Here is a 14,064-nt window from a genome sequence, read left to right on the forward strand (position 1 = left end):
TGGGATTGTTTTAGATGTAATTTATCTATAGTTTAATGGTTGCTGTCATGATACTGTTTGAGGATCTCTTGAAGTCTTAACAGCCAGATTCTGTCATTCTTTATTAGGTCTAATAATACATGACTGTGCAAGTGGTCCCTCAGGAATCCTGTCACTGGAGTTGTCACGCTGGTTTGCTGGTCCTTGGGGGGACACTTACAGGGTAAGCTGTCAAAAAATGAAAAAAACAAAGTGAAAAAAAAAAAAGGAGCAAGTCTGGTCCTCAATTATTTGTGAAATGCTCTCATAAAGTAGAAGGGTATTATCTGCCTCACTTTTCCATGGTAGCTGAGAAACAAAGCTACTGAGTTGCAGGAGATCTGCAGGAATTCCTTACCAGAATTAACATTTGAAACCACATCTCCTTGATTTCTTTAATCTTCAAATAGATTCTTGATTTCCCCTTTCACCTGCAGTTTCTTGCTTTTCTGTCCTCATGAATGAACTTGCTAGAGGCAGATGAGCAAATAAATAAGAGAAAGTCTCAAAAAATACAGGGAAATGTGCTGCTTGCTCATGATGAAAATAGCAAAGATTGTGAGCAATAAAAAAAAAAAGAAGCTGATTTCAAGCCCTGATTATTTTAATAAAAAAGCAAATTGGAAAGAAGTTCTGATCACTAGGGAGATAAGCTCCTAAGATCATGTCTAGGACAGAGCTGATAAATATGCAGCTTGGTGGAAGAAAGAGATACCCAAAAGAAGAGTTTCCGAAGCACATCTGAAGCTGATCTTTTGAAAGATGAAACACTGAGTTACAAATGAAGATTTTTTTTTTCCCTTGTGTTCCTCTCAGGGAGCTGCTGCAGATGCTGCTCTGGTCACATCCTGTGTCCATTGAAAGCAGTGACAAAGTGCCCTTTGATGGCAGTGGCTCTGGGTGTAGGATGTGTGAGGGGCACCACACTCAGCACAGTTATGAATAATTGCTTCTGTGTCATTCTAATTTTTGATAAGCCAGAAGTTTCTAAAACACCCTCCTTAAATTTTCCTGATTATTTATTTTCCAGTCCAAGACACAACTTCTGAGCATACCGAGATCCACGGATCCAAGTTTATCCTATCTCAAATTGATTTTAGAGATTCTTGGTGGTGCAGTTCATGCCTAAGAATGCACATTGACAAATCTTGGCTGGAAACTGCATTCTTCCCGAGACAGAGCCCTCTTGGTCTGGAAGGTTGAAAAGTAGGAGGCTGCAAAGCTACAGAGCCTGTAGGCACTTTGGGGTAAAACTGCTTGAACTGGGGTACACACTTTAATTTCCAAACAGTCTTTGATTGCTTAATAACTGTTAGTCTCCATGTGGCCATGAAAGCTTGAACTAAGCAGCTTTTGTTTAGGTATTTGTAGAGGCTTTTCCTTATGGTGTTTTTTTTTTTTTGCAAATTCCATGCCTGGAACCTGAGACTGCAATGGAAAACACAAGTTGTTGGTAGAGGGTGAGAAACCTCTAATGCCTGAGAAACCTCTGCTCTACTCCTTGGTGCTGAGTATTTTCCTACCTAGTTTGTTACTCAAGGAGGAGAAGGAATTTCCAACAAAGCTTTTCATTATCTGGGTCATTTGGGTTCAGGGCTGATGCTCAGAATACTTTGGTGAGACAAATTCATGGCTGCTTGTTCAAAATCTCACTCTTCACTGTTCCATACAGATTCTGCTCCAGGAAGGGGATGCAAAGTGTTGACACCAGGAGAAGAACTGACTCAGAGCTCTTCATGGGGGTCACTGAGGCTTTGAGCATTGAAAGATAAAAAAAGAGCTGGAAAACTCTACATTTAAATTAAAAAAAACTTGTTACTGAAGAACAGACGAGCACCTGGAGTGTTTCCTTCAGTCAGTCAGTCATGCAAAGCCATTTCTTTGATATTTGTTACAAAAAGTAAATATTGCAGTCCAGAATAGCTGAAAAGGGGCTTTAATTATGCCAAGCCTCAGTGCTGAGCACACTTGAAGTTAAAAGTGAAAGGCTGGTAGGCAGTTTATGTGAATAGCAAAAAGGGGCTTCATTAAAAAATCCCCAGGTCAGCATTTGAGTTTAGAGAGCCAAAGGGGAGGAGATAGCACATCTCAAGCAAAGCTTTTATCCCAGGACTTTTTCTGGGAAGGAGCACTGACGTGGGGACACACTTGGACAGGGTACAGGGTATCTGTAACCTCAGACATCCCAAGGCTGCCTGTGGTTCTCTTCACTCAGGCTTCCTTTTCCCCTGGGATTTCCTGTGAACCCACTTAATACCTGAACCACTAACACACTTCCTGAAGGATTACTGAGCATCCCCCCATGCTGCCCTGAAGCTTTAGGAGTGTTTCCATCCCTGGCATGAGTAGGTGGCCCCATCTGCTATCCAGGCAGTAAACAGAATTTGTTAATGACTGTCCCAGCGGGATAGAAATATCAGCAACTCATTAATCCATTATGTGTGAATTGCTTAATGGGGCAGGGAATATTCCTGTGCTTGTGGCTTCTTCAGGCCTTGAAACCCACATTTCATCCCAGCTCCTGCAGGGTGATCCCTACTTCCACAACCTTCCTGTCTACCTACATGCTTATTTGCACCCCTGCCTGCATTAATATGAGTTCTCCCCAAATAATTTTACAAAAATAATACAATTTAAAAAATATTCTACTGTGTGTAGATAACAGGGTTGATGATTTTACATTTCCTTAACTAATAAATGCCTGATGTGTGGGTTGGGGTCTTGGGAGTGTCTCAAGATCACACTTGGCCTGATCCCAACCCCAAAGTGATTTTTTTTTAATTTACTTCAGGGTATATAATTATAATTCAGAATTATGAAAAAAACTCCCACCCTGATGTCTTGCTAGCACTCAAAACTATTCTTTATGCAAAGGCAGAAGTGTATTACCTCATATCAGACATGCTTTACCCACTCAGTAGCACTCAAACTAGGTCAAAAACAAGGGGTTCGTTTCTGTAGTGTATAATTAACCAGTGAATTTGGGAGATTGTGGAGGTTAATGATGCCATGTCTGGTTCTGCATGTGGAGTCTTACGTGGAAAGCTAGTAAGTGGGACATGCTGCAGAACAGCAGCACAAGGGAGTTTTTACCCTTCCCAATAAAATTAGACTGTTTGTGTTACTGTGTTCTTGCCATCTTCCATCTGTCTCCCCGTGCCTCTTGTCTCTCCTATTAAATCCTGAGCTCTCAGAGTGGGTGACAACGGAGAGCTTTTGGTAGGGACTTTGACAACCTCTATCGGTCTGCTGTCGGGAAAAGGGATAAGGCAATTTTGCCTAAAAGCCTGCTCTTGTTCAGAAGTGACACCAAGGCAGAGATTAGAAATAAAAAATGGTACTGAGAAAGTAGAAAAAGAAAATTCCTGTGTATTGCTGGAGGCAACCACACAACCCTGTAAGAGGCTGTGATATCCCCAGGATCACTCCGATTGGAACTAATATTTAATTAATACCTTTTTGTGGGGAACATGGCACGATGATTCCTCTCCCCTAGATTTTCCCTTTCTTTTTTTTTCCCCTGAAATTTAATTTACCTTTTTGCCTTTGCATTATTAAAGATGTGTAAATCCAGCTCGATATTCTCACCCAGCACCATCTGAGAACACTCTGTTATGCAGCTTGAAACGCTTGAATCTGAGTCAGCTCAGGTGCTTCAGAGCTTGTTAACTTTAGCTCAGACAGCCTCTGCAGCTCGCAGGAGGGATTGTTAATTAGCTGAGATGCAAATATAGGCAGAGATTCGGGGCCCTCCCTGTGCTGGGGACCATCAAAGCAGCTCTGCAGAGCGGCAGAGATTCATCACTTTGCTGTGCTGAGCCAGAAATGACTTCACATAGTGCTGGTGGGACACCTTGTCACTGCTGTCCCAAACTTCTGCTCCAGGGGTGTGACATGTGGCACAGAGAGGCTGGAGCTGGCTCCAAGCAGAACCAGCTGAGCTCTGCATCGCTCTGAGACCCAAATTGGCCCTGGAACAAGTGCAGCTCCATTTGTATGCACTGCTGGTCCTGAACCATTAAATCATATGGAAACCACGCTGACTCCACACAAAGCCATGTCGGGAATGGATAAATCCATACAGCTGCCACTGCTTTAAAAATAAAGAATTCAAGGCACAGCTTGAAGGGAACTGGGTGAAATGTAGTGGCCCCTGTGAGCTGGGAGGTCAAACTAATTGATACAGTGCTTTGTTCTGGTGTTAAAGCAGTGAAGCTGCAGCTGAGGCTCCAGAGCAGAGCGATAATGACAGCAAGAGCAGTGCCAGGAAGGAAAAGCTGAGCAGTTGGCAGAGCCGTGGCTGCAGCGAGCTGGGGAATTCACAGAGGATCTGAGTAGGCAAAAGGGAACAGCTCCCTTCTCTTGAACCTGAGGAATGAACAGAGAATCCTGGTAATAAATGAGGGCACAGAGAAATTCAGGTCAGCAGGTCAAGGGAGGTGATTCTTCCCCTCTACTCTGTCTTCATGAGACCCCACCTGGGGGTGCCCTGTCCCGCTCTGGAGTCCTCAGTGCAAGACAGACATGGATCTGTTGGAGCTGGTCCAGAGGAGGTCATGGAGATGCTCCGAGGGCTTGAACACCTTCTTCTCTGGAACCAGGCTGGGAGAGCTGGGAGTGTTCACTTGGAGAAGAGAGAAAGGTCTGGGGTGACCACAGAGCCCTAAAGGGGCTCCAGGAGAGCTGCAGAGGGAATTTGGAGAAGGGCCCCGAGTGACAGCAATAGGGGGAATGGCTTCAAAATAAGAGTGGGCAGGGTTAGGTGGGATATTGGGAAGGAATTGCTCCCTGTGAGGGTGGGCAGGCCCTGGCAAAGGGTGTCCAGAGAAGCTGTGGCTGCCCCTGGATCCCTGGAAGTGTCCAAAGCCAGGCTGGACAGGGCTTGGAGCAGCCTGGGACAGTGGAAGGTGTCCCTGCCCATGGCAAGGGGGTTGGAAGATGATGATCTTTCAGGTCCATTCCTTCCCAAATAATTCAGTGATTTGATGACCCTGTGAAATTCTGGCTTGTGGGCACAGGCAGGATGGATTCCTGCAGGGAGTTCCAGCAAAGTGGGCAGTTTCTATAGGGGAATGAAGGATTGCCAGAAGTCCTGGGTTGGCACAGTGCCTTCAGAGAACAGCAGTAATAAAACACTCAGTGCCTCCTGGTAGCAGTGCTGGTAATACCCATCCAGATGAATATTGATGGTGATATAAATAAAGCTCTATGCAATTACAATCAGCTAAGGTTAGGAAGGTATTATTTTTCTGGCTTGAACAATTAAGTGCAGTGTGTGCACTTATGGATAGAGCAGGCTGGAAGAAGGGAAGGATTTATATTGTCTTCTGAAACATTCAGCACTGGCCACTGTCAGAGACAGGAAACTGCATTGATCTGTTTGGGAATGACAATTTCTCTTTCCTGCAGCAGCAGCAAAATATCTGTGCTGGGAGTTCAGTGCCTCACTTAATTTGATACTAAAAGATATCTTGGTGGACAGAGATATATAAAACTCTGTCATGATGTAGTGAAAATCTTTTTATGCCTCTGCATAGGAAGAGTTTGCCTTATGATAAGATAGGAGCTTAAAGTACAACCTGAATTAAAACAGGTAAGTAAAATGTGAATTAGGAAGCAGCCAAACTCCAGCCTGCTTGCTTCCAAGGCATGCCAAAATTTCCCTCCCAGTTTGAGAAATTATGATTGGCCATGTGAGAAACCACACAGAGATTTCAAAAATCATAGCAAGGTTTGAGTGGGAACAGACCTTTTAAAGATCATCTTTTGCAGGTGTCATGTAGGTGAGGTATCCTGTACCTGCAGCTGATCAAATTGTGTTCTTGTCAGTCAAAGACAGATAAATGTTGCTTTTCTGATGGAGGATTATGGATCAGCTGGAAATAATTTCTGTTCCATTCTACATCACCCTGTTAGATTTAGTCCTGGTGCTCAAATCTGCCAAGTGTTTGTCCAGGGGATCTGCCTGGCCTTTGGGACAGTAATAATGAATAACTAAGCCTTTTACCATCACAATAATAATGAAGTTTTAATGGTGAATTAAGGAACAGAATGAGGGAAAATCCAGCCATGAGGCTGTTGCTGCCAGTTGGTATCTAACTAGACAGTCAGATGTGGAAGTGTTAAAGATGTGGGTAAATGAAGGAGTGATAAAATCACACAATGTCTATAAACATAAATCAGGATCAACACAGGAGTGGCTGCACAGATTCAGCCTCAGCTTCTAAGGCAATAAACAGCTGTAAACCTACATATAGGTTTGTATATGAATCCCAAACTGGAGATTCCCAAACTGGAGAGAAAAGGAGGCTCAGAGGGGACTTTTGATCTCTACAATTCCCTGATGGGGGGTGCAGCCAGCTTGGGGTTGGTCCCTTCTCCCGGGGAACAGTGACAGAACAAGAGGAAATGGCCTCAGGTTGCACCAGGGGAAGTTTAGATTGGATATTAGGGAAGATTTCTTCATGGGAAGGGTGGTCAGGCATTGGAACAAGATGCCCAGGGACGTGGGAGCGTCACCATTCCTGGAAGGATTTAGAAGATGTTTAGATGTAGCACTTAGAGACATGGTTTAGTGGTGGCCTTGGCAGTGTTAATGGTTAATTTTGATTTTAGAGGACCTTAACAACCTAAACAGTTCTGTGATTCCATTCTGTGACTCTTTCTGCCTAGGCTCTTAGGTCCTGGCTATACTAGAAAATGTTTTAAGTGCTTGCCACTTCAGTGCTACTGACCAACATCTGCAGGGCTGACCAAACTGAAACCCACAGAACAGGAAAAGTGTTGAGTGTAATTTCTGACCCAAACACTGGATTCACCTGGGTCTAGTTAGAACATATGAGCCAAGAAAAATAATTTGAAAACTTCTTTAAAGGGTATTTAATCACATCTCCATGGCCACATTTTCTCCTGCATCTCTGCTGTTACTGACAAGTAAGGTGTGGCTGAATCAAATCCTCCTGGTGCTATAAATGTGAATAATGTGTCCTTTAATTCTGAGGTGAAAGCAATTTATTTCTTGAAGTAAAACTGTGTCTCTGCCTTAATTTTCTTCCTGTTTTCCTTCCAGAGCACCACATCAATCATTTTCCTTCTCTTAAGTCAACCTCAGCCATTGACTTGTCTCAAACAATTGTAGGATGACCCCGCTGTCAGAACCACCTTCTGCTGCTTGGCCTGACTGAGCTGCCACTGACCCCTGGCAGGAACTCACCCTCTCCACACCTTTTATTTGCTGTTCTACTTACAGGGAAATGAAGGGGAAAACCATAAAAATAATGAGCATGTAAACAACTCTGCTGGGGAGCAAACAGCTCTGAGGAAGAGCCGTGAAAAATCACACAGAGCAGAGAAAGCCTCCCAAGATAAATGGGACTATTTAGGGCAGCCAGACAGTAATTGCAGCATTTGCAAAAGTCAGCATGAATATGCCACATTATTCCCAGCAAACATCATGTTTGAGGGACACAGCTCATTTTCTGTTCCCGAGGCTGGTGATTTTCTTTTGGTTTGTTCTCTCCCTAATGGAGCAGACTTTCTGAATAATTTTCCTGGTGCTTTGGTGTCTCCCTTGCAGTTTTATGGGCTGTTACCAGCACTGGTGGTATCTGATGTGTGAAAACGGAGACAAGTTAATTTGGATTAAATGTAACTGGAATGCTGTTGTGCCACGGTTGGATGAGCTTTGTCCTAGAAGGGAGGTTTCTGGAAGGAACAATATTTGTGAGCAAAGGCATCATTTGCTGAGAGCAGTGAAATGTGGGCTCTTGGGAGGAAAATTGAGAAAACAACACTGAAACCACCTGTAAGGCTCAGCCTGCCTCTGTAACTGGTGGGATTTGTGTAAATGTGAGCACATTGTCATTTTCTACATCCTTCCATACTAAATATTTGTTCTGCAGGCTGCAATGGTATTGTATTTGCAGGGAAATGCCCCAACAAAGGCAGGAATGATGAATCTGACTCCACGTTCTCAGAAGGCCGATTTATTACTTTATAATACTGTATTATATTAAAGAATACCATACTAAACTATACTGAAGAATACAGAAAAGGTACTTACAGAATGCTAAAAAGATAATAATGAAAACTCCTGACTCTCTCCAGAGTCCTGACACAGCCTGGCCCTGATTGGCCAAAGAGTGAAAACAACTCCCAGCAGAATGCAATGGAACAATCACCTGTGGGTGAACAATCTCCAAACACATTCCACAGGAGCACAGCACAGGAGAAGCAAATGAGATCAGAATTGTTTTCCTTTTCTCTGAGGCTTCTCAGCTTCCCAGGAGAAAAATCCTGAGCAAAAGGATTTTTTCAGGGAATGTGAGTGCCACACATGGGATGTGTGGGCATTGCTCAGGAAGCAGCTCTGGATCAGGCTGCAATGAGCTCTTAAAGGATGTGGCAGCAAGATGGGGAAGTTTCTGGCCCTGGCACAGGTCATCCATGGAAGTTGTGGCTGTTCCACCCCTGGAAGTGTCCCAGGCCAGGTTGGACAGGGCTTGGAGCAGCCTGGGGTGGTGGGAGGTGTCCCTGCCATGGCACAGTTTCTGTGGTATCTGGATACATCATCTCCAGATGCTCATCCCCCCAGTCCAACTCCAAAGGATCATAAACCCAAATTAAAGCCTCTAAGATTTTTAAAGCAAAGACAGCTGGGGTGCTTTCTGAAGAAATGCTTGCAGGGATTCATAGTTTTGCTTTACTCTCCTGTTGTGATATCTACAAAGTACCTTTGCTCTGGAAAGGATTTTCCTTGGTTTCCCATTATCCCAGAATTTTAAACCTTAAAACCTCATATTTTACACATTGTAGTAAAACACTTCCCTGAAAGTGTTCCAAAAATGGGTGGAAGTGGCACTTGGGGACATGGTGGTTCACATGGTTCACACTTGGTGGTGAACAGGCAGTGCTGGCTTAATGGTAGGACTTGATGATCTTAGAGATTTTTTCCATCAAAATGATTCAGTGAATCCATGAGACATCTCCAAGGTTGCATCCCTGTGGACAGGGACATGAAGCAGGGCTGGAAGGAGCAGTAACTGTTCCTCTCTCTTTGGATGAGCAGGGTGTGCTACACCAGTACTGTCACTCACTGCAGGTGTCACAGTTCCTCCTCCTGTGTGAATCCTGTCATCAGGATTCATTAAACAACAGCATTTTAGTGGGGCTGTGAGCTCTGGGGCTCCTGGATGCTGCTGCCAGACCTTAATTCCCTCTCTAATTATCCCTGGCCACTTTTGATAAGCTTTTTTTAAATTTGCAGCTCTCGATTGCTGTGCATTCAGCATGAAGTGTGTGTTTGTGTGGTGGGTGATGTTGTTACTCTAAATCTCTAATTCTAAGAATCCCCAGGGGGAAAAAAGGTTCTTTGAACATTATAAAACTGCATATTTGCCTACTGCTAATTAGTCAAACATAACCTGCAGTCTGAATCTTCTTGGAGACTGGGAAGAATAAAAATACCCTGAGAGCAGGGGAAGGGTTAAGAAGAGAAACTCAGGCTGTGAAATTGAAATATTCCTTCTGGCTCAGAGAAAGCAAGAGCACTCATCAAGCACAGAGGCTCTTTATCTGGTGTCTGACAGTGCCACAGGGGACAGGAGATGCTGCAAACCAAGGTCGTTCCTGCCTCTCTGAAGTGCTGCATTCCTACATGCTGGCACTGAGGGAAAAGCTGGACCCCCAGCTCAGCCAGACTGGTCAGTGACACAGGTCAGGCAAAAAAAAACAAAGCTGGAAAAGGCAAAAGTATCAGCACCCAAGTCCTCAGATAGTGAGAGCTAAAAGGGATGAGGAAATTTCCTGTCTGACCTCATTTGGGATTGGATTTTCCCCCAAGTATTTCTCCCTACAGTCTGTAACTTGTCATGTAAGAGGGGGAAGTAAAAGTCAGCAACCTGTGGATGGCAGGTACATTGAAATTCTCCCTTTTTGAGTTGGGAATCAGAGGAGAAAATGAGACAGTTTTTAGAATCAAATCTTACAAAGAGTTAAGTGCATATCCACCCCAAGGACTCCGTGCACACCTACAAACCAGTGAAGATGATCAGACACTGGTGTGGACACTTCTTTGTGGCTGTACTGTGCAGGTGTTGGCATCACTTTGGGATGCTGTTGGCATCTCCTGACTGACTCAGGCTCTGAGAGAGCCATGGACCAGCAGAAGGAAGGAGCCAGCCTGTCCTGTGGGGAGGACAGGAGCACAGTTCAACTGCATCAACAGGAGCCCTGCTCTCAGGTCAGAGGATGACCCCTGGTATTTACAGGTGGAGATACTGTCAATTAGCTCATTTGTGGGGCAGAAAAATGGCTGAGCTTTTAAACCATGTCCTGTCAGTGCTTTCAGCTGCCACAGCACCTCCTGAGGAGGAGCAGCAATGATGGAAGAACTGTCATAACATTTATTCTGAATAACCTGTTAGTTCCCAACACCTAAGCTCTCCAGTATGAAGCAGTTGACAATTTTTAAATCATGAAGGTGCTGTGAATTACAGGAGGAAATGGAAGAGAGAGAGGTAGGCTCTGTTTTAAGGAGCACAAAGCTGCAAAGAGCTCCCTCACAGTCCCAGACAGCTGGAGTAGCTCCTGGCCTGTGTCTGGTCCTAAATGTTAATGCAGCATGACAAGAGGGTGTACAGGGAGAGAGGAGATCTCCTCGGGGCCTTGCATGCACCAGTGAGCTCTGCAGCCTCCTCTCTTCCCTGGGGTTGTGGCTGCCTGTCCTGGGGGAGTTCTGCCAAGGTTCTGCCATGGCCTTGGGTCTTTCTGCTGAGCTGTGAGTGTGTGGGAGGACCTGTCTGGGGTCTCTTTCCTGTATTTCAGGAGCTGCACCGAAGCTCATTCCCTTGCCTGAGGGATGCTGAGGTCTCTGTGTCCCCTGTCTTTTGCCTGGCTGATCCAGACCTGCTCCTGTCTTCCTGGACCTGCCTCCATGCTCTGGATTTGTCTGCTGGACATCTGCTGGACTCTTGGCCACTGTCACTGGACCTGCTGTGCTCCCCTTGCCCAGGTGCTGTGGGACCAGGCCCACACTGGGAGGCTCTCAGGGGTTCTCACCTGCATTTCCATTCCCCTCCAGGTCACTGCCCCACCTGAGTGCCCTGGCTCTGTCCTGCCCTGTCCTGCACTCTCAGGGTTGGGTCTCTGCCTTGCACACAGGGTTGTCCCCTTCATTCTCAGCCACAGTCCCAGATGGATGAAGTGACTGCCAACACCTTTCATAGAATCACAGAGTGGCCTGGGCTGGAAGGGATCATCCAGTTCCACCTCCTGCCATGGCAGGGACACCTTCCACTGTCCCAGGTTGCTCCAAGCCCTGTCCAGCCTGGCCTTGGACACTTCCAGGGAGCCAGGGCAGGCACAGCTTCTCTGGGCACTCCATGCCAGGGCCTCAGCACCCTCAAGAGCCAAGAATTTCTTCCCAATATCCCATCTCACCCTGTCCTCTGGCAGTGGGAAGCCCCCTTGTCCTGTCACTCCAGGCTCTTGTCCCAAGTCCCTCTCCAGCTCTCTTGGAACCCCTTTAGCTACTGGAAATTGCTCTAAGGTCTCCCTGGAGCCTTCTGTTCTCCAAGTCTCTCAGCCTGGCTCCAGAGCAGAAGTGTTCCAGCCCTCAGAACATCTTTGTGGCCCTTTTAGAGGGTACAGCAGGGGACAGAAGTCCTGACACTTCCTTGAAGGGCACAGAAGCCCTGCCACGTCACTGCCCTGCTGGCAGCCCCTTTGGTGTGATCCCAGCACAGCAGAGCCTGTTGGGAGCATCTGCAGAGCTTTGCACCCCAGACTGGTGGCCTCTGGACACCTTGAGGTGAATGTGGCCTCTGAGGGACAATATCTGTGCACAAAGAATTTCACACCTGCTCCTCCACAGCGGGACCTTTGTAACCTTGTGGGTGTGCCATTCACATTCCCTGAAAAAATCCTTTCACCCAGGATTTTTCTCCTGGGAAGCTGAGAAGCCTCAGAGAAAAGAAAAATAATTCTTATCTTTTTGCTTCTCCTCTGTTTTGCTCGTGTAAAATGTGTTTGGAGATTGTTCACCCACAGGTGATTGTTCCATTGCATTCTGTGGGAGTTGTTTTCACTCTTTGGCCAATCAGGGTCAAGCTGTGTCAGAACTCTGGAAAGAGTCACAAGTTTTCATTATTATCTTTTTAGCATTGTGTAAATATCCTTTCTGTATTCTTTAGTTTAATATAGTATTCTTTAATATAATATAGTATCATAAAGTAATACATTAGCCTTCTAAAAACATAAAGTCTAATTCATCATTCCTGCCCTCATCGAGACATTCCCAACAAATACAATGTGGTAGGAAAGGAGGTGACTGTCACAGCTTTGAGTGCACCAACAGGTTCTGCAGCCTCTTCCCTGCCCCTCCCAACATTTGGCTGCAGGTGCTCGGGGTCAGCCCTGGTGCAGGGCAGCTGAAACCTTCGATCAGGCTGCTATGGAAACCTGAGAATTCCTGCTTGGAGTTTTTGCCCATGAACCTGCAGCCCTGGGCTTGAGGGCTCTGTTTCAGCACCGTGCCCCTGGTCCTTGCCTGAGCTGGGGTGCAGATCTGGCTCTGCCTGCCCTGCCTTGCCAAGCAGCTCTTCCTGGCAGAGGGAAGTAGGAAGCAATATAATAAAAGCAAAACTTATTCCCATTCTGGTCACTTAAGGATTACAATGGTGGGATTCTTTGCCAGTATAAATGTGGAATTGATTATTCATTCCCTTTCCAGAGACATCATGCCCTGTAGTCCCCGTTTCACATGGACTGTAAATGGACACAGAATGAAACCTCAGTGATGGGGCTGCATTTAGCAGACAGAAAGCACATCTGGTTTATTGCTTATGCTCTTCAGGCTTTTAAAAGTCAAAGTACTCGGAGCTCCTGCTGATAAAAATATTCCGAGCTGCTGCTTGACTCCAGGGTAAACGTAACGTGAAACCTGCTCAAAGCTTAAAACACTCTCACCTCCTCCTGAACTGCTCCTTTGGTTGCACCGCCTGCCCCGGGGCTCCGTGACAGAGCGCGCACGGAGGAGTGGGTGAATCTCCTCTTATTTCTGCCTTCATTCTCTGATCTGCCCTCACCAAAACCACCGTGGTAGAGCGGGACAGGGATGAGCAGCAGGGTGTCAGAAGACTTCAAGCAGTTGTGTCTGTTTAAGCACCTGTAAAAGCTGGGCAGAAAGTGAAAAGCTGCTGGGAGCTGCCTCGAGGATGCGGCTGCTTTCTTTGTCCTTGGAGCGTGAGCCAGGGAGTGGAAGAGGAAACCCAGAGGCTCCGGGTTTGCTCCACTTTCATGGCACAGGGACAGCAGGAGCAATGGAAATTACCTGTATGTAAGCCATGACAACATGGAAAAGACAGGAGAACTCAGAGCAAATTCATCATTTAAAAAAAAGCCAAAAACCCGAACAACAGACATAGAAAAGAAGGTCATTGTGGATTTGCATATTTCAATATTAATACAGGGGAAGAAGAGATGTTTCTTCATGCTGTGGGCAGCTGAACCTTAGAACTCCTTGTCAGAAGTTGCGGATGGAGAAAGCTTTCCTGGCTTGAAAAGGAAATTAAGACATTACTTTAGAGAGTCCTGCTGAGGATTACCAAGTAGAAAAACCACATAAGGCTCACAGAATTCTCTGGGATGAGAGTAGTTGGAAGCTCTAGCTCATGTGGGAAATATCACTTATCCTTTCTTTGACATGTGCTTCTAGATACTTTTGGAAATCACTATCCCTGTCCTTTTTATATATTAACAAGAAAACATTAACATGAATATTAAAAAGCAAAATAAATATTCAATGATTCTTTCCATATGAAGGTTAAAACAAACCCTATATCCTGAGCACATTTAAACAAGCCAAGATGACATTTCTTAAAGGCATGGATGCATTCAGTTCAGGGAGAGCAGTCAGACAAATAAACCTCCCAAGTGCTCATCCAATGCTCACAACACTGAGGATTTGGATTACAAGTTATGACATGTTCTTCTGCAATAATGTACAGCAAATAAAAGGATTTACCTCCTGCTACAGTATTAAATCAG

This window comes from Serinus canaria, chromosome 2 (genome assembly GCF_022539315.1).
Source record: "Serinus canaria isolate serCan28SL12 chromosome 2, serCan2020, whole genome shotgun sequence".
NCBI lineage: Eukaryota > Metazoa > Chordata > Aves > Passeriformes > Fringillidae > Serinus > Serinus canaria.